Source organism: Cavia porcellus, unplaced genomic scaffold, assembly GCF_034190915.1.
Source record: "Cavia porcellus strain 051 isolate PalLab524CR breed Dunkin Hartley unplaced genomic scaffold, mCavPor4.1 scaffold_32, whole genome shotgun sequence".
Classification (NCBI taxonomy): Eukaryota; Metazoa; Chordata; class Mammalia; order Rodentia; family Caviidae; genus Cavia; species Cavia porcellus.
This window is the reverse complement of record NW_026947515.1, coordinates 38,516,286-38,537,204: the sequence shown is the minus strand read 5'-3', so window position 1 is coordinate 38,537,204 and position 20,919 is coordinate 38,516,286. Positions and strand designations below refer to the sequence as shown.

Genomic DNA, 20,919 nt, shown 5'->3' with positions numbered 1-20,919 from the left:
GCAGGTGCTTATGCCACTGAGCTAAATCCCCAGCCCCTTATGATTTTTTTTTTTTAATTTTTTTTTTTTTTGTCTGTCCCTTTTCATTTTTGAGAAAGGGTCTTGTTAAGTTGCTTAGACTGGCCTTAAGCTTGGTGGTTTTCCTGTCTCAGTAGCTGGGATTCCAAGCTACCACGGTGCCTGGATATTTTATGGTTTCACCCACTATTCAATCACAAAGTAAACGTAGCCAATCACTTCTGCATTTGCTACCACTGGTTGTGCTTACCAACGGTTCCTCATCTGTTGGGTAAGATTAAATGACACAGGACAAGGGCAGCCACCACGGAGGCAAGCGGTCTCTCTGTTCCTTCCCTGTGGCGACAGAACCCACGAGAACCCTCCACGCTAGGCAAGTTCCCTACCACTGAGCAACACGCCCAGCCACAGTTTTGCTGTGCCAGGTTCTGTGTTGGGTCTCCCAGAGATAAAACCAACACTGACATCCGCTCACCACTACTCCTTAATCAGTGACAGCTCTTCCCCTCTGTGTCCTCAAAGAGGCAGCACAGTGGGGACAGAAAGAAACTTTGCTGAAGGCTTGTACACAAGCTGTGGCAGCTGGCCGACAGAGAGCCTCGGAGCTCCAGCTGGGAGCCTTCCCTTACCCAAGCACTGAGGTCTTGCCCAACCCCAGCAGAGCGTCCTGGCTGGCAAGGTTGCCTCATTTCGAGACAGCAGGACCCCGCCTTCCCGGCTCTAACCACTTCCTGTCCTGCATGTCTTGTGTCAGACAGTGATTCTCACGCTTCCTGTTGATTTCTGCTTTGTTCCAGCTAAAGTTTCAGCGTGGGCTGCTGTGCGGCTGCAGATCGGACCGGCAGAGGACGGCGACCAGGTGCCTTGGGATGGTGGAGAGTCAAGGGCAGGGGTGGAGGGCTCCCTGGAGAAGGGCTGGGCCAGAGGAAGGATGACCTGGGGACAGAAGAATAGGGGCTTTCTATCTGAGCAATCTCTCTGCCTGATGGTGGCAGACTGTCAGAGGCTGAGGTCACTGTGTGAAGCTGTGGTGGACCACACTAACCCAGAAATTCTGATCGCCTTGACTTGGTTTTGTGTTCCTTGGGCTGCTCAGATCCTGTCTCTCCAGAGGGAGGTTCTTGGATACAGGCAGGTTTTTCCGGACAAAGACTCGGTCCGTGTAATACAGTGAAGTCCTGCTGATCTGACTGTTGGCTTCTTGACTCAACTACTGAATTGCTGTGAGCCAGTTGCTTCCTTCAAGCTGTCTTCTTGTCCACAGATGGCGAGACATCTGTGTGTCATTAGATCTTTGTGATACTTAAGGAGGACACTAGTTGTGAGGGTGTTCTGTAAACCGCAGGAGCGCATCCTCAGGATTTGGGTTTACTTTTAGTTTCTAAATGGAGCTGGACATGGGATATGAACAAAAAGTATGGTGAGAGCTTAATTTTAGAAATCTAGTACAGTAAAAGACACCGCCATGAACCGCATCCCTGCCAGGACTCTGCGTCACGTCAAACACACTTACCCCATCACGCTTGCCGCCTTCTGAAGCAGTTCTAGAAGTGCTCTTTCGTGAGTGTCTTTTCTTGTGCTGCCTTGGCAGCCTTGTTGTGCTGAGTCAGTGCAAAGGCAAATACCTTTCGTGGTTGCTTTGATTTGGGGAAGAGCCAGCTCTGGTGACCAGCGTGGGTGAGGACTTGCTGGAATGCCTTTATGCACACCTTTTTGTTGGATGACGGCTGGCAGTAGCATTCGCAGTATTTTTAAATCACACCTTGTAAAGACATGAAAGAGGCCTTTTGGACTGCTTCAGAAAGGGGCAGAATGAGCCGGGTGTCATGGAGCATATCTGTAATCCCAACACTCAGGGACCCGAGGCAGACAGACAGATGGATGCCAGTTCTGGGTTAGTCTGTGCTACCTATAGGTTCAAAGGAAGCCTGAATTACATAGCAAGACCCTGTCTTGAAAAACAGGAGAGCAGTGGGCTGAGTACATTTTAATCCAGAGGGTTTAATGGTCATAGGTCTTTTATTGTAATCAATTTTATTTATTTATTGCGGGGGAGTCTTTTGAGGCAGGGTTTCACCATGTGGTTCAGTCTGGCCCAGAACTCACTTTGTAGGCCAGGTTGACCTCGAACTCTTAGTGAGCCTCCTGCCTCAGCCTCCTGAGTGCTGGGATTACAGGTGCCACCGTACTCGGTTCTTTAGGGGAAAGTTTTATTTATTTATTTATTTTACTTCCATCAATGAATAAACAGCAAGACAGTTTTTAAACATTTCTACTTTAACCAAAGAATGCAAACCCTTTGATGGCCGAGAGTACAGCTCAGTGGTAGGGGGCTCACCAGCCTGCAGAAGGGCTTGGATTGGCTTCTCCGGCACAGCAAACTGATGCTGATATAAACCCTGACTCTGGAGCCAGGATGATCCAGCCGTTCCCTCTTCTTCGATTTCTTCATATGCAAAATAAGGGATTCTGTAAAAATAAAAAGATCATTAACAAGCAAAGTCTTAGGTATAACCAGACCAGATGAAGGGCGCTGCATCCATTCATCGTGCTCTAGCAACCGTGTGGGGCTTGGGGTCACTATGCTACCTGAAGTGGCTCTGTTCAGCTAGAATGAACCGTTCGGCTCCGGAACCGGCTCACAGACCTGTAACACAACTTTACATTTAAACATTCACTGAATATTTTGATCACACTTTGTATTTTTTCCGGATAACTGGATAGTTAATAAAACTCGAACGATACAGAATAGAGAAACAAAGCCTTTCCACAACTCTACTCATGAAGATAAACATTTTTGGAATACAGACACCTAAACAAAGTTTTTAAAATGTCAGATTCTCCCTTTCCACTTAAAGTCTTCCGGTATCTTACCTTTGTTGTCTGTCTGTCTGTCTGTCTTAACTACCTTGTTCTTTTCTGCCCTCCAGTGCGGAGGATAGACCCCAGGGCTCTGCGCAGCCACATGGTGCTGTCCCACTGAGCTCCTAATGCTAATGCCCTGGTTCGGACTGGTGGGCTCCTTTCCAGGTCTTAGAATTTCCCTTTCCATTCTTGTGTGTAAATCCTCTCTTTTCTGGATCCCACTTTTTATTTTAAGTTTCTCTTTTTGCCTTTTCAGTTTTCACCGTGGTAAATATGTGTTCCATCCCAGCCCTTCCGTGCGCGCAGTGGAGTGGTGTCCCCGCATCCACCGCGCCGGGGGCTGTCACAGAGCATCTCCAGGACCCGGAGACCCTGACTCCCCACTCCCCCTCTTCCCAATCCCTAGACAACTTCTGTTTCCATTTCTGTGAATTTGACTATTTTTTTTTTTAAACAACAACTATTTATTTATTTATTTATTTTTTGTCTTTTTCCTTTTTATCGGTACCAGGAATCGAACTCACGACTGCCTGCTTCCAAGGCAGGCGCTTATGCCGCTGAGCTAAATCCCCAGCCCCCAGGAGACCCTTTCAATGTGGATGTTTATGTTATTCAATTCTGAGTATTTATTTAGCTGGTACTGAAAGCTGAACCTAGGGCCTTCTTGGCATGGAGATACGTACTCAGCCTCTTTGATGCTTTATTTCAAGACAGAGTCTTGCTAAGTCATGAGGTTGGCAGAGACGGACTTCAGCTTTTGATCCTCTTGCCTCAGCCTTCCGGAATGCTGGGACTCTAGGACTGTGTCACCTGGCACTGTGCCCAGTGGAAAATTTCTTGTTATTATCTTAAAAATAATTTCTTCCTCTGGATTTTTGTTTCTCTCTTTCTCTCTCTGGAATTCCTAGCATTTGGTGGTAGAATTTTGGGTTTATCTTCTCATAGTCTTATTTTTAATCTCCACTTAGGAGAGCTGGTGTTTGTCTTCCTTTTTGAGAGATTTTCTCAATTTTATGGTCATATCTTTCAAGTGAATATTTTTATTCCAACTAGAATTTTTAACAAGTGGTCTTGGTTGGGTGCGGTGGCACACATCTGTCATCCCAGCACTCTGGGGGCAGTGGAAGGGTGGTTGCTGTGAGTTTGAGGCCAGCTTGTGCAGTTGGTCAAAAGGTGGCATAAACATTTATGTCCTTGTAGATGTGCAGACTTATTATGCTTTCAATTTAGATGTTTCATCTTCCAAGCTAATCAGAATGTGACATCTGACGATTAGTTTACCAGTGTCCTATTCATGTTAAATTTGCCAACAGAGCACAAGTTGACTAGCCCAGGAACAAAACAGAAATTCCAACTGAAATGCTGCAATTTCAAAAAAGAGCATTGTATAGTACAGCTTTGGGGTTCCAGAAAGGTATAATAATAGCCTTAAACATAGCAAAGGAAAACGAACTGGTATTGCTGAGGTCAGCATTTAACCATGATGGGGAATATTGATAGGGAAACCTCAGCAAAGCAGAAGCCTGAGACTGAGGTTTTTCTATAACAAAATCAAAGGTGGAGTAAATGTGGCTGACTTATACAGCAACTCTGATGTCACCTGCAACACAAAGCATTGGCCAATGGTTGTGCTGCACTCAATTTTAAACATGAATAGCATAAATAGTTTTGATAGTTACAAAGAAAATAAGTACAAAATATCGCAGAGAAATTTTTTAGAGGATTGGGACTGGAGCTCATAAGAGATCGTTTACAGCGGAGGAAAAGCAAAATGTTTCTGCCCAGCGATCTACGCAAAAAGCAAAAAAATAAAAAATTGTGAGCAACTGGTGAGCTGACAGGTGAACAGGCAGAGGCAACATCACAAAGACAGACTGTGACAGCAGGCAAACAGAAAGGACAGGAAAGCAGAACACCTGTGCTATCAGTGTGGTTGGCCCTTGTGCGTGGAACGTACCGTTGTCCTCCTGGGTGACAGTTGAAGCAAGGCTTATTTCTGTGGTTGACCTTATTCACGTTTCCCTTACAGTTCACATAGATTTTTACTTTTTTTTTCTTAGTTGTTTTGAGACAAGGTCTTGCTGTGCAGCTCAGGCTGGCCATGAGCTCACTTTGTAGTCCAGGATGGTCTCGAACTCACAACGATCCTCTTGCCCCAGTCTCACGAGTGCTGGGATTACAGGAGTGTGTCACCCCAATGCCCAGCCATAGATTTTTACTTCTGATGGCATCGTTTAGGTTTTGTAAGCAAGTACATGGCTGATGTGAAAATGTCGAGGTCTATTTTAAGCACTCATTACAAGTTTGATGTTTTATTGCACTGATGGCTGATATCCCTGCTCATGACAAAGCAGGAAGAGAAGGGAGGTGACAAGCCTGCCATATAGGAAAGGAAAGCTAAGTGCACGTGCTGTCAAAGTGAGTGTGACATGTGCACGGGAGTTCAGTGTCTTATGTGAAGACCATCCTTGGTGGGATGGCTGAAGCAAAGTTTATTTCTGTTAGAGCTCTATTGGTGTTTTCATTGTAGTTCATGTAAGAATGTATTTGTGTTGATTTTTTTAGGCTTTGTACACTAAAAAACAGTCAATGTTGAAAATTTGGATTTTTTTATAAATCCTTAATAAATATTAAAAAATTAATTATTTTTGTGGCTTTTCTTAAGTACTCATTGTTTAATATAATAAAGCTCATAAAATTAAAATTAATAATCAATATAAATATTCTAGAGCATAAACATGAGTTTTTTTAAAATTTTATTTAAGGAGAAAAAAGAAAAAAAAACAGAAAAAGGGCACAAATTATACAGAATTTCAGAAAAAATAAACAGTAGGAAATCATTAGTTAATAGATTATATATTGTCATCCCAGAAATAGTTGTTTAAGTTACAAAATTAAAGCATATAAAGTGGACATTCAAACAGTGAGACTGCAAACAGTTGTATTCAATGATCCAATAAAACTCGGTAATATAGTTATCTATCTTATATACTTAAATATACATGCAGTTATGACCTTTAGAGCACTTTCTTTTCCTCTCTTTTGTACAGTGACAATTACACATTTTGGGTTTTATTACTCCCACTGTTCTTATTACTTTTTTTGAAGAGAGTAAAACCAAATGTGACATAATAGGACAGAGTCAGTCAAATCAAAAGGATGGACATAATACATAATGTAAAAACAAAATACAAGGTGATCAACAATGGTTACCATAATGTCTCTTGCTATCTTAAAAAGAATTGCCTATATCATCAGTTATAATAAAATTGAACAAAACAGTAAAGAACAAAACCAATAAAACCAAAACATTGGAGACATTAGAGGACTTCAAAAGAAGATAATAGTCAACCAGAATGGACGTCATAATGAATCTTATTGTCTGCACAGTTGTTGCCTATACTTTTGAACCTGGTACTATCAAGCAAAACAGAATAGAGGAAAATCAGTCAAAACAAGATGGTGAGAGCAATACAGGGCTTTAAATCAAGTTAATAGGAAATCAAAGTGGGTTACTATAATATATCCTGCTATTTTTATTTATTTTTCCCTTAATTAAAAGGATAAAAATGAAAAAGTAGATAATAAAAAGGAGATTGAGATAAAAGAGGGCATAACAACAAAACAGCGCAGGTCAAAACATAGCCATTTAAGCAAAATAGTTAAACATGAGTTTGACGGATCCATGTTTCTGTACTTTTTTTTTTAAACAATAATAGGTATCACAGTATATTTCATTATCTTCACAATAGTTGTTCTTTCAATCACATGTATCAAAATAAAATGAAATATAGAATATTATAGAACTTATGAAAACAGAATATTGAATAGAGCAGGACCATTAATCAGAATAAAGCAAAACAGTAATAAAAATATTTGCCTTCAAAGAGATGGTAGAAGGAAATCCCCCTTATTTGCTATGGTCAGCCTCCCAGGAGATGCTCAGATCTCTGGCTCCCATTTGCTAATGGGGGGACAGGGGAAGGGGGCAGGGGAAGTGGGATGTTTGACTCTAGGCCAGTAGGCTCACTATTGCTTAGCAGGGAGGCAGGCTGGCTGCTTGGTTTCCCAGCGTCCTAAGTGCCAACATGGTGCGGATCTCAGAAGACGCTGGTGGTGGTTCTCCCCCAGAAGGGCTGCAGTCTGCCACACCGCCGCCGCCGCTTACCAGGGAGGGGAGCTGCTTCCATGTTTTTGTACTTTTAGGATAAAATTAGTGTCATATGAGCCTCAGTGGCACACACCTATAATCCCAGCACTCGGGAGGCTGAGGCAGGAGGATTCTTGCAAGTTCAAGACCAGCCTGGGCTACAAAGTGAGCTCAAGGCCAGCCTGAACTGCACAGCAAGACTCTGTCTCAAAAAAGACAAAAGCAAAAAGTTAGTGCTCCGTGAGTTTTAAATAGTTCTCCTTTTGTGCTCTCTATGCGGTTTCAGGGGGGAGTGCAGCAACGTGTGCTTCCTCCATCGCCATAGCTGAGAGCCAGCTATGGAATATTCCATTCCTGCTGGAGTTTTAAGAAGAAATAGGCTTCTGGGCTGGGGATTTAGCTCAGCAGCATAAGGACCTGCCTTGCAAGCAGGTGGTCGTGAGTTCGATCCCTGGTACTGATAAAAAGCTAAAAAAAAAGAAGAAGAAATAGGCTTCTTTACACCCTGATTATTATTAGTTGTTTTAAACTTTGCTCATGGGACAGGCAAACAGAGATCTCTCACTATTATTTTAATTCACATTTTTATTTTTTATTTTTGTCTTTTTGAGACAGGGTCTCAGGCTATGCAGTTCAGGCTGGCCTTGAGCTCACTTTGTAGCCCAGGCTGGTCTCGAACTTGTAACGATCCTCCTGCCTCAGCCTTCAGCGTGCTGGGATTACAGGCATGAGCCACATGCCTGGCTCACATTTTTATTTTTAAAGTTAAAAAGAGTCTGCATATATTTTGGTGCTGAGGCTGGAACCCCAGGGCCTTATATATGCTAAGCATGTACCCTCCAACTGGGGCTGCAGCCTAGCCCCTGGCTCCTATTTTTGTAGTTTAAATTATAAGCATAATGATATAGATATCAATTATACTTTTTATTACATTTTTAAAGTTATTAATGACATGGTTGAGAACCTTATTAGGTGTTTATTGGATATTTGTATTTCTTCTGTGGTCACCTATTTCCTTCTATTGCTCATTTTTCTACTGGGGTAGGAGAATTATTAACTTATTCATGCACAGCCAGCTCTGTAAAGATTTTTTAATTAATTAATTTATGGATTGATGTATTTATTTTGATTTTTTGAGATAAGGTCTCACTATGTAGCCCAGGATGGCATCAAACTCAAGGTGTTCCTCCTGCCTCAGCTTCCTGAGTAAATGGATTGCAGCCATGGACACATGTCTGGCTTGCAAAGAGATTATGTTGATTCTTTATTTTCTTGTACATTTAGACTCAAACACAGGCATTAGAAAATAGCATTTCTGGGGCCAGGATTTAGCTCAGCGGCATAAGTGCCTGCGTGGCAAGCGTGAGGTTGTGAGTTCAATCCCTGGTACCACACACACACACACACACACACACACAAAATAGCATTTCTTAGTGGCTGTGTCTGAAGTTTTTGATGATTTTTATGTCTTGGATTATAAAAATAACATATTCATCCTAGAATTCACACTAGCTGTGTGACCTTGGACAAGTTGCTTAACCCTTCTGAGACAGTCTTTGTCACTTGTGGAGACACAAAGAGTTCCTTTTTATGAGTGTTTATAAAGCACTTATCACAGATCTGTCTGCTACTAAGTATCCAATAAATGACAGCTATTTTTATTGCATGCCAAGAATTATGTAAGAAGAGGGTAATTATGTCATCCCTTACTATGTATAGAAAGAACTCTGTCTTCTGAAAGTAGTTTCAAGTTCAGTCTGCAGCTGGGATGAATGCCAGGGGGCACAGTACACAGTGAGCACTCACTGCTGACCGCCCTTTCCAGCTTGGTCTTCCCAGGGCGTGGCTGCTGTCCAGATGTGGGCCAAGAAAGTAAGCTATGTACTGCGGAGCACACCTAAGTCAGATGCACAGCTGGTTACGGGGAAGCAATGGTTAAACCTCACTCTCCAAATGCAAAGGGAGACAGACTCTGGGTATCCTGAGTGCAGCAGGACCATAATATGCCATGAATCATCAGTGCAGGGGATGCTAATAAGAAGGGATGAGCTACTTGCAAGGTGTGGTTAATGAGCATGGAGGCAGGAAGCAGAAACTGTGTGTACAGCTGAAGGCTTACTGGTGTACTTTCTTGGATAAATTGCCCTTTTGTAAAATCAGGAGGCTGGATTCTATTTTTTGGCTCTCTCAGGTATAGTCTGTGGACTACTGGGACCTCGCAAAGTGATTTGGCTGGTACAGAGATGAACATTTGAAATCCTAATAGTTACATATTTATTTTAGGGAATTTCAGAGAAATACAACCAGCAGTCTATTCCGTGATTTAATAGATGTGATTGTTTAGGATGAGGAGAATCAGGGTTTAAGTCCATCTTCAGAAAGATGAGTCAATTCAAAACAATTTAGAGGTGATTTGCAGATGGCAAGAATGGTACAGGTGGTGGAGTCAGAATGTCAGAAATGAGAGGCAGAAGAGCTCCCCAAAGACATCTGCGCCCCAGCCTTCAGAATGTATGTCTTATTTTACAGGGATGAGCAGATTAAGTAAAGACCTTGTGATGAAATGATCAGTGGCGGTAACCCTATGGCACATGTGCCACAGCTGACTGTGTGTTATCATGGAAAGCCCTAGAAGGTTCGTCCTCGTGGCCTAGATTATTTGGGTGAGGCCCATGGGACTGGAAGTTTCCCACGGAAGCAAGGCAGGAGAGAGATCAGGGTCGGAGACAGCAGACCGGGCTGGGAGCAGCTATCGGATAGATACAGCCATGACCCGGGCCAGTGGCCTCTAAGCTGGGAAAGGCAAGAAATGGATTCTTCTAGAGCCTTCGGGAGGAGCCAACCCTGCCAACACCTTCACCTTAGCTCTGTAAGACTTGCTTTGGAATTTTTTTTTGGTCTTTAAAAAATTTTTTTTTTTTTTGCAGTTCAGGCCAGCCATGAGCTCACTTTGTAGCCCCGGTTGGCCTCAAACTTGCAACGATCCTCCTGCCTCAGCCTCCCGAGTGCTGGGATTGCAGGCATGCGCCACCACATCCGGCTTTCTTTGGATTTCTAATCTCCAGAATATTAAGAAAATAAATGCGTTGTTTCAAACCACTAAGTTTGTGGTAAGGTGTTAGGGCAGCCACAGGAAACGAATCCCCTGGACGTTAGGAGCGCTTGATGTAGTGCATTCTAACAAGCCCAGAACTTCCTCAGAGGAGAGCGAGGAACATTGGCACAAATACAGCTGTCCTTGGTCACTCAGCCTCACCCACCTAGGAGAAGCTAAACCTGTCGGCATGCTTGGCAGATTGGCCGGGAGAGGCAGGGCTGTCTGAACCAGCAGCATGGCTCCTGGCTGGCAGCCAGGACGGCTTCTGAGTCACGGACACTGTCAACAGTTCTCATCTGGTCCAACCTGCTGGTTTCATAGATGAAGAAACAGAAGCCCAGAGATTTGAGCAAAATGACCAGTGATGGATCCGATCTGACCAAGATGATGATCCGCTGAGTTCCTGAGCGGACGTAGGGAGTGGCCTCCTGCAAGAGTCCTGGCAGGCTTTTCACACTGGAGGTGGGTGCCCTGCAGGGGTGTTGCCGGCCCTTCCCCTGGAGGTGGAGGGTGGACCTGGCCACCCTTTGATCACCTTCTTAAGTGTCTGGGCCTCTGGCTCCCACACTGCGCCTTCTATCTTGTTATCAGGACTTTAATAACCACCCTGTTGACACATGATGTTTAGAGAATTGTGGAAATAGCACAAGGCTTGGAGAAAGTAGTTCCCTGCTCTCCCCTAAAACTGTACCCAGGGCTTAGCCAGGTCTTTCCTGTCCCTGGCCTGCTCTGCCCCAGAGGGACACATAACTTCTTTTTATGGAAGGGATGTTCTGCCGTGATCAGTATGAAACCTGGGATGTCTCACTTCTATAATTCAGCATTTATGAGTCGAAATTGGTCTCCATGGTTATGAACACTCCTGAACAAAGCCCAGCCTGCTAATATTGAGCAGGTAAAGACCTCCAGGCCTTCTTGTCATTTTCAGACTAGATATCAAGGCTCACATTTTATAACACAGAAATTGGCAAAAGCTAGTGTGCGCTTCCTTCTAGGATCTCACAGACTGTTATTCTGTCTTACTAACTATATCATAAACAGTCAGGGAATTGATCCCCTTGTGTTTCCACGATGGGTCAGACAAGTGACCCAAAGAGAAATAATCCTTATACTCTGGATTAGTTATAGTTGACATTCCAGATCATTCTACCGTTAAATGCCCCTAATATCATTATGTTACCAGTTAAAAATCTGAAGTGGGAAAGATTGTAAGGTAGAAATTTTACATCCACAAATACCACCAGGTTGAGCTATTAGGATGTCATCACAAAAGGAATGGGTTCCTATGACCCAAGTCACAAAATCAGAAAGCTTTCCATTAAAGTTTCACTGACACAAAAATCCAGGCTCTACTGGAGCCTCTTGATGCAAAGGCTGGCTTTTTATTTTTATATTTATTTATTTTGTACCGGAAATTGAACTCAGGACTTATGGTTGCCAGCAGGCACTTGTGCTGCTGAGCTGTATCCCCAGCCCTATTTATTTATGTTTTGAAATTAGGCCTCACTATGTATTCAGACTGACCTTGAACCTGAATTCACTATCACATGATTCTACCTTATCCATACTTTAGCCTGGGTGGTTTCTGTTTGCTAAAAATGCTTTGATGGACATCCCATTAGGTAAATATTTGTACATATCTCTTATACTTTTCTTTAGTTTCTATCAGTGGAGTGCTGAATCAGAAGGATGACAATTTTAAAGTTTTTAATACTTGGTTAGTCAACTTTCTGTTACTATAACAAATAACCTGAGAAAAGCAACTCATGAAGAGAAAAGTTTATTTCAGCTCATACTTTGGAGGGTTCAGTCCATGGTAGGCAAGATCCATTATTGTTAGGCATCTTGCTGCAGGCAAGAGCTCATAGCATGGCAAACTGCTCACCTCACAGTTGGGACCAAGAGGAAAAAAAGGAGACAAGCCCAGAGACCAGGGTCCAGTAGTGACCTTCCAGTGCATCCCTCAGTGACCCTAGACATCCAACAAGGCTTTGAAATTTAAAGTTTCTACCACCTCTAAACAGCACCAATTTCAAGCCTTCACACATGAGCCTTTGGGAGGGATTCTACATCCAAACTGGAGCACGTTGCTAAGCTGCCTGCCAGGGACACTGCCTCTCTGCACTTTACACGGTTGGGGACAGATGCTCTTGGCTGTGTCTTGAAGTTGCACGTTTTAAAATCTCATGGGTTGTATGAGCAATAGACTCACTTCTTTCCTCTTCTACTTTGAATATGTTTGATGAGCATCAGGGTGGAATGGGTTTGATAGTCATCTACATTTTTTGTCAATTACTTCTTGTAGATTTTTAAATGAGAGATTATTAGAATTCTAAATTATAGAAGTTATTTGCTGAATGGATGAAAAAGAGGCAGAAAGTAGCAGGGGAGGACAGTGAAAATGATTCGTAACTTAAAAGCATCCATTGAAATTTTTTTATTCATTCAACAAATGTTAAGTACCTATTACATGCCATCGTTGGGGCTAGAGATATATAAGTCATGACTGCTAACACCTTCCGTGTAAATAGTAAAGACTTTTTTCTCCTTAGTATTTATTACTGCCTAACATATTCAAGTTTCTGTGTCTATTGTGTATCTTTTTTTTTTCCTTCCTTTGTCAGAAGACCTCCAGGAAGAGCTGGGTGTGAGGGTACCCAGTCATCTCAGCATGTGGGAGGTTGAGGCAGAAAAATCACTGCTAGTTCAAGACCAGCCTGAACAATAACAAGACTTTGTTAAAAAAAAAAAGAAGAAGAAGAAGAAAAGAAAGAAAGAAACAGAAGGGGCTGAGGATTTAGCTCAGTGGCATAAGCACCTGCCTTCAAAGCAGGCAGTCATGAGTTCGATTTCGATTCCCGGTACTGATAAAAAAAAATGTCTAGAAAGAGAGGGATGTGCCTTTTTTTGTTAACTGCTTTATCCCTGGCGCTAACAACAGGGCTAGGTCCTCATTAATATTTGTTGAGTGGTTTAATACACCATCTTTTGGTCTCAGTAACTTTGATTCCTTGGCTTTCCCCTAATTGGAATTAAGCTGAAATTGCCTGGTACTATCTGCTCAGGCTGGTGAGAAGCACTGTATTCCTTTGCAGGCTTTCTTGGTGTGGTTTGGGAGCAGGTACGCCCAGGCCCAGAGCCGCCTTGTCTGTGTAAAGGAATGTGAGCAGATACCATTTTCCCCAGGGACAGTCACATTGTTTATGGAGGTGTGATGTCAACAATGCTGGGGTTGCCAGGTGTTCACCAAATTAGCCTCTTCTCCCAGGGGAGGCAGTTCTGGGGTGTGGGAAGTGACTGTCAGGGGCTGGGTGGGAGCCAGAGCTGATGGTGGAGATGGAGACTGGGGAGAACCGAGGCTCTGAAGCCAGGAAGAGCACCAGGTTCCAGGGCTGGAGGAGGTCTGCGGCTCAGGTAGGCTGCTGGGAGAGAAATCAGGACAAGCTCCAGGGCATCTGTGCTGCCACACGCGTGGCAGAAAAACAGGTTCCGTCATAGAGGGTGAAGGCTGGACACTAGAGGCCTCGGTTTACCCCTGGTTAAGGGCAAGAGCTCTTTCCTTCCTGGTACTACCCATCAGGGCTCTCCCGGCAAGGGGCCCATGGGGGGCAGCAGGTGGTACTCACAGACAGACAGTGAGAAGGGCGGGGAGGGGGCTGGGGGTCCTGGAACCTAAAACACCACACGCCTGTCCTTTTGGTGGACTGTAGCCTGCTGGAATTATTTTTGTGGGTAGAGTGTACCAGCAATCGAACCCACTACCTCGTGACTGACACAGCGGCTGAGCTGTGTCCCTGGCTTTAGCCTACTGGCGTTGGGAACAAGGGACAATTCTGATCGAGGCTCTGGGGTTTTGGAGCCTGAGCTATTTGGGGTAGTTGGTAAATGCCATTTATTTGGAAAGTTATTAAGAACGTAACAAAGGTGAGAGGTGTAACTTCCTTTCCCTGTGGGGTGTTATAGAAATACTCTGGTTAGCTGCCAGCGGTGACTGCTGAGTGCTTTAGGGTTCAGTTGTTCATGACGAGTGAGATTAAATCGGGTGTGCGTACTGCTAACTAGATCTTGAAAAAGAAAAGAAAAAAAAAAAGAAAAAAAAGATTCTAGGCTGGGATGCTTAGGCTGCCTGAGCAAAGGGCCAGGGGTCAATTAGAAGAGCATTTCTGAATCAAATATGAACTGGACACTCTTCAAACTGGAAGGGTGGGGGTGCGTGCCTGTAATCCCAGTACTCTGGGAGGCTGAGGCAGTGTGTTGGAGATGAATTGGCTGTGTGGTGTTTTAGGTTCCAAGACCCCCAGCCCCCTCCCAGCCTTCTCACTGTCTGTGAGTACCACCTGCTGCCACCCATGAGTCCCTTGCCAGGAGAGCCCTGATGGCTGGTACCAGGAAGGAAAGAGCTCTTGCCCTTAACCAGGGGTAAACCGAGGCCACTAGGGTCTGAGCCCAGCCTGGGCAATTTAGTCACCTAATGGAACCCTGCCTCAAATAAATGATAAAAAAGCATCTGGGCATGTAGCTCAGTTCAATCTTTGATACTGGAGACAAACAAAAACCCCACAAACATTTAGAAGGGAGAATTTATGGTTTAGCTGAGGACTTTTGTATTGTGTGCACCATCCATCCATCCAGTCAATCAGTCAACATTTTCTGAGCGCCTGCTCTGTGCCAGCACTGTGATGGAATGGTAAAATATATTTCTCCCTTTAAGGTGTCTGCTCCTCTCTTTTTCTTCTTTTCTGTTTTTTGAGACAGAGTCTTACTATGTAGTTCAGACTGGCCTTACTGTGTAGCCCAAGTTGGCCTCAAACTTGCAGTGACGCCAGTCCTGAAGGAACAAGAAAGGAGGATTGCAAGTTCAACTCCTTCCAAGACAATTTACAGAGAACTTACTTTAAAAAAAGGAAAAGGAAGCTGGGGGTGTAGTTCAGTGGTAAGTGACACTGGGTTGGATCCCCTGTACTGAAACAAACAAACAAAACTTCTCAAGCTGGAGCTGAAGCTTGGTGGCAGGGTGCTTGCTTAGCATGCGCTGTTAGCAGTGTTTAGTTACAAAAGATGATCTGGGCATGGTGGCACTGGTCAGTCATCCCTGTAACCTGGAAGACTGAGGCAGGGGGATCGCACGTTGGAGTCCAGCCTTGGCAATCTAGCAGCTTTACAAGATCCTGTCTCAAAAAATAAAAAAGGGCTGGGAATGTAGCTCAGAGTGAAGACCCTGGGTTCCACCCCTAGTACTAAAAAAACAGAGGAGAGACAGGAAAGGGAGACGAAGAGGGAGAGGACAAAGGAGGGGGAGAAGGGGAGGAGGAGCGGGGAGGGGAGAGAGAGAGAGAGAGAGAGAGAGAGAGAGAGAGAGAAAGAGAGAGAGAGAGAGAGAGAGAAAGAAAGAGAGAGAGAGAGAGAGAGAGAGAGAGAGAGAGAGAGAGAGAGAGAATGCTGTACTGGGGAACACAGATACCATCAATTGAGTTTAAGATCTGAGCTAGAGAAAAGGTGTAATTGTCTATAACATGAATCATAATTCCTTTGTAAGCTGGCATCATCTACATTAAGTGTTCTTACCAGTGAAAAACCTCTTTTTTCTTTCAGTGTTTGAGACATTTTCCAGAAAGGTCCATCGTATTGTATTTGAAATTCTAGCCACCAAGCCATCAGTTCACCCTTTCACTTTCATTGAAGCACATTCAATGAGTGTTTGCTAAATGCTGCTGCCAGGGAGATGCTACGACAATGTGTACCGGAACTGAATTTTGGTTTCTTGGGAGAGACTGGAAACTCCAGGGGCCACAAGACTGCATTCAGTAATGTCTTGTGAGCTCTGATGGCTCCCCTGCGGCTCGCTTTGGGGCTCTGGGTGTGAGAGAAGGCTTCCTGGAGGAGGCAACCCATGAAGGAGACTTCAAAAGGCAGGGGGCAGAGAGGACAGTCAGGTTTGCAGAGCAGCTTGGTGCACAGAGCACTAGGAATAATGAAGATAGGTCTAGGGAGGAACGGTGGGTCATCTGGGGGACGCAGGGCAGTGTGCTTAGACCCCACCAGATGACCTGTAGGACGCGGGCTGCAGAAGTGGTCTGGGAACACGGAGGTTGCTTTGGGAGCCTTGAATGCATAGTTTATACTTTATCACAAACGTAATGAGATTTCCAGCGAAATTTGGAGTCATGGGTGCTATGTACACATTGGGATTTTAGATTGTGCCAGTGGTTCTGTGTGGCTAGAACAGGATATTGGAAACACAGAAGTTTGTGGAGGGAAGAACAGACAGCGGACTTTGGGGAGGGAGGAAAAAGAATTGTGAAATGAGTGAATTTGTGAAGGCCAGCGTCACTGAGGCGTGGTGAGTTCATGAGGATGCAGGAGGGGTAATTAAGGGCGGATGACGCGGACTTTATTTCTTAGGGAGCAGGACAGTGACAGCAGCATTGGCGGAAACATGGAGATTGTTCTGGAAATGTCAGCTAGGCAGAAAGAGGGTTTCTGTGAAGTTTAGCCAAATAGGGCTGGAGGTGGTGAAGGGACACTAGGTGGACGTGTCCAGCAGAACACAGCCAGTGTTTGGGTGTCCTTGGCTCAGCTTCCCTTATGCTCTTAGTGCTCAGCAAAATAACAACGATATTGGGCAAAGGCATAGAGACTGGGCTGTATCAAGCCTTTTATTTTTGAGGCATCTCACCAACCTAATTCAGTACAGAGTTAAATAAGCACTGTCTCAGAATCTCATAGCAGGCCTGGAGGCCGACTTTTGTGCATGTGTGAGGAAGCTAAAGTCCACTAGCTAGAGTGTGGGCTTGTACCCAGACTTGCTGTCTGGCAACTGATCAACCTTTACCCCTTCCAGGTGTGGAATCTGTCAGCAGGGAAGCTCTTGGGATGTTCGTGTATGTTTTCAGGGACTGTGACATGGAGCCCTTTGGCTCAGTCCACCAAACACCTTGTACTGCATCCAAGGCCTCAGCAAGCTTCTTTCCAGTGGTTTATAAAGGCAGAAAGAGGGGCAGCCTTTACTTACCTTTTCCACTGCCACAGAACTGATTTTGTAACTACTTTTTTTTTTTGTCTTTTTGAGACAGGGTCTCGCTCTGCAGTCCAGGCTGGCCTTGAGCTCACTTTCTAGCCCAGGCTGGTCTCGAACTCGAAACGATCCTCCTGCCTCAGCCTCCCAAGTGCTGGGATTACAGGCATGAGCCACCATGCTCGGCTATAACTTCTTTTTGAGGCTGTCTCCTATCTTCCTTTAAACTGTTTTCCCTGGATTTATCATTTTGGAGCAGGGGATGGGACAAAAGTTGTTTACTCTTGCACTGTTCAGTCCCAGGGGCCATCTCTAAGGGACAAAGCTCAAGCCACTAGGAAAGGGGAGACCAGCCTTTGACATCTCAAGAGCTCTGCCAACTGAAGCCTATTGATTAAGATGAGACCAACACATTTTTCCTTATGAATACCAGTCCCAGCTGTGTGGGAGGGACAGTGGCCTGGAAGATGACAGTAACATTTTCTGAAGGGCAAGGTCTGCCATTAGGTCACTCAGTGAGTATCCCAGCACTTCATCCAGGGGGCAGGACGAGAGCTGCAGTCCCTATCCTCTTGGAGTCCGATTATTTTGCCTTGGCACCAGGCCTACATGAAAGCCTTCAGGAATCATCTCCCTGCCTATGATCTCACCAGCCAGAGCACAGCTTCAGCCTGGGAAGCAGAGCCTCAGCACTTGAATTTCTAAAATGTCGCAGGCCACTGTTTTTGGAGTAAGACCTGCTTGGTTTAAAATTCTAGCTCTTTTTAGTCTGAGGCGATTCCGGCTTCTCAGGCTTGTGTGAGGTAATGTATGGAAAGGCTTAGCACAAAAGAAAACAAATGAATTTAGCAGTGTTCTAACCCAGTAAACACAACCAATGGTGTTATCAGTACTATACTCCTGTGTTTGAGTGTCAGTAGTGGATAACTGAGTGGTTTCTGGAGTTAGACAATTTAGACTGTGACCAGCACTACAAAATGTAATTCTAAAAGTGAGGTTTTTTTTTTTTAAAGAGATAAGCAACTTTCCTAACTGTCCTCCTGCTGCACACACAATCAATACATTCTCTTTTCTTGAAGTGACAAAACATGCAGGCCCCTCTTTTCCTTTTTACCAAAGTACATGGCCTCTTTTGATTTGGTCAGTGGTGAGCAGATGGACCAAGGCTATAACCCTAAGGGGCCGATAGACTGAGTGTGCATCTGGAATCCTCCTCTCAGATGAGTGACCTTGAGCAACTTCATTTTGCTGAGTCTGTTTCCCCATTTATAAAATGTGAGTAACAGAACGTATCTCATGGGGTCACTGCGAGGCTGCAATCATGCAGACTAAGTGTTCAGCACAATGGCACCAGAATTGCTAGTACCACCTTTTCCCCCAACCCTATATCCTCAAGGTGGTCTTTTCTACAATCCTTTTTCTGATCCTCATTGATTTGGGTCCCTCTAACATTTCATTTTACATTGTTCCTGTCTCCCTAAAAAGCCTGAGTAGGCATCCAAGGCTCACCCTGATCTCACCTTGAGACATGTCTTCCACATTGTTATTGTGTCCCCAAACATGACAAAATCAATCCTATGAGCAATGAAATTAGAATTGTATTGTGCACGAGACAGCAAAAGTTCCTAAAATTTTTTGAAACGGTTTTCTTTCCTTAAGTTTTCACTCCCTATGCAACTGTTCATTCTCCCACGTCTCCTCTCTGAGCGCCTGCTTCCCTCTCTCTCCAAGTTCCTGGGATGCTAAAGGCGCAGAGGTTCCGAAACCTGCATAGACCCGGAACCCACCCCTACAGGGTATCGCAGGCGCTTGCGCAAAAGGTCGCCGCGGCCTGACGTCAGCGCGCCGCGCTCTGGCCGGCCTCCTGTGACGTCAGCCTTCCCACAGCCCCACCCCGCACGCCCGCGCGCTCCTGCGCATGCTCTGACATCCGCCCTCGTGCGTCACAGAATGGCCACGGACACCCGGGCAGCTCCTGACGTGTCGGGGAGGAGCCTGGCGCGGAGGTCCGTGGAGTGGAGCTTGGGGCTGCAGAGGGAAGCGTCGCTGATCGGCTGGGCGGGCCTGGCCAGGCCGGCAGCACAGAGACGTGGGTCGAGCGGTGGCGAACATGAGCTTTTGACACATTAGAGGTGAGCCTGCGGCGCGGGGCCGCTGCCCAAGGCCCGAGCCGGGCGGCGGCGCTAAGGCCTGCCCCGGGGGGAGCCTGCCCGGCCTGGACGCGGAGTGTGAGGCCCCTCCAGCCGGCCCGGGGCTGGGCTCTGGAGCGTCCAGTCCGCAGGCAGCTGTTCCAACCGCTCTAACCGCCCCCTTCTCCGGCTGGTCCAAGGTGTGGTTCACCGCGGGTGCCTGCGAGACAGCTAGCGCCGCGGCTCCAGATGCGCTTCTGTCCTGGGGTGGGGACGGAGGCCGGGACGTGGTACCGTGAGCCAGGGCGCAGGTGGCGCAAGGAGTGGCTCAGGCGGAGGTGTAGCGCGCACCCGGCCCACCTCCTTCAGCCTCTGCAGAATCCCTTCAGCTGGGAGTGTTTACAGCCATTTGGATTTTGATCTCCCAGCGCCCCTTTGCGTGGGGAGCGAGAGCGGGCGCAGCCCACGCTGGGCTCTGATTGGTATCCCCGTGACTCCTGCCCTGGAACTGCTGATCACTCCGGTGGAGTTCAGGGAAGTGTCACCAAAGGGTTCGGGTTGCTTGTGCTCCCCCCCCTCTCCCCCGCCAAGTGATGAGGTAACCCCTGAAGTTTTTCTAAGAAAGTGAAGGTTCTTTCACTAATGATGATTCCATTCCATTCCTGTAGCACCTTTGCATATTTCTGTCTCTTGAACCTCGTCACGCTAAAGTTGTGACAGGTAACCGTATTGCCATTTGCTGGAAATTGAGCCTTGCTAGGTGGGGTGTGGGAGGGGCGGTGAAGTGATTTATAGTTGGGTTCAAGTTGGTGAGAAGCTTAGTTTGGATCAGAATTTGCATTTCTAGTCTCGGAGTTCTAGCTTTTTTTTTTTTGGCGAGATTTTTATTTCCTTATCAGCTAGAAAGCAAAGCAAAAATTTGGCTTGTCAAATTCTGCTACTTCTAGAAACTAGTAGCGGATTTATCCAATTGTTTTTTGAGTAAACTCGCCTAGAAAATAACTATTTAGTAAAGAGAAAAATTTAAGGTTGTTCGTGGGTGGCTGGTTATTTTGTCCGATAACTTGTATTGCTTTTTGTGTAGTGGCTTTGCTAGATGAAATTAATGGAACAAAATGCACTGTTAAGGGTGAGGAGAAGCCATGGGTCATTGTGGGATTTGTCTTCTGAATTCTTGAAAAAGTTATTGTTATTTACAATCGGAGTGCTTAAGGAACAAATAAAACTTTTAGCTGTTCATTTTTGGAGCTGGGCATGGTGGTGCATACTTGTAATCTCCGCATTTGGAAAGGCTGAGACAGGAGGATTACTGCAAGTTCCAGACCAGCCTGGGTAGTGAGTTCAAGGCTGGCCTTAACTGCATAGAGCCTTGTCTCAAAAAATAAAACAAAACCAAAACAAAAATGAAATTGAAGTTGGATAAGGAGCATTTGAAATGATTGACATACGGCTATTTTAATTAAAACTTAGATTTGCAAAAAAAAAAAAACTTAGATTTGCTTTCATGATATTTATAAAACTTTTTATTCAATTAAAACCCTACTGATGGGGCTGGGGCTCAGTGGCTTAAGCACCTGCCTGGCAAGCTTGAGCTTGTGAGTTTGATCCCTGGTACCAAAAAAACCCCAAAACAAACAAACAACCC

At 45.2% G+C, this 20,919-nt stretch overlaps 1 protein-coding gene across 5 annotated transcripts in view; it reads left to right on the top strand.

The window, feature by feature from the left end:
• Nucleotides 1-765: 765 nt before the first annotated feature.
• Nucleotides 766-20,919, top strand: part of Ndel1 (nudE neurodevelopment protein 1 like 1) — a 52,379-nt gene continuing 32,225 nt past the window's right edge. For 4 of the 5 annotated variants that reach the window (XR_010045119.1, XM_003466226.5, XM_013148726.3 and 1 more), the window contains exon 1: nt 19,070-19,277. The gene's annotated coding sequence lies outside the window, so the exon portion shown is untranslated. Of the gene's footprint in view, nt 878-19,069; nt 19,278-20,919 lie in introns of those variants that run through there. The other variant, XM_013148723.3, reaches the window with a different exon arrangement.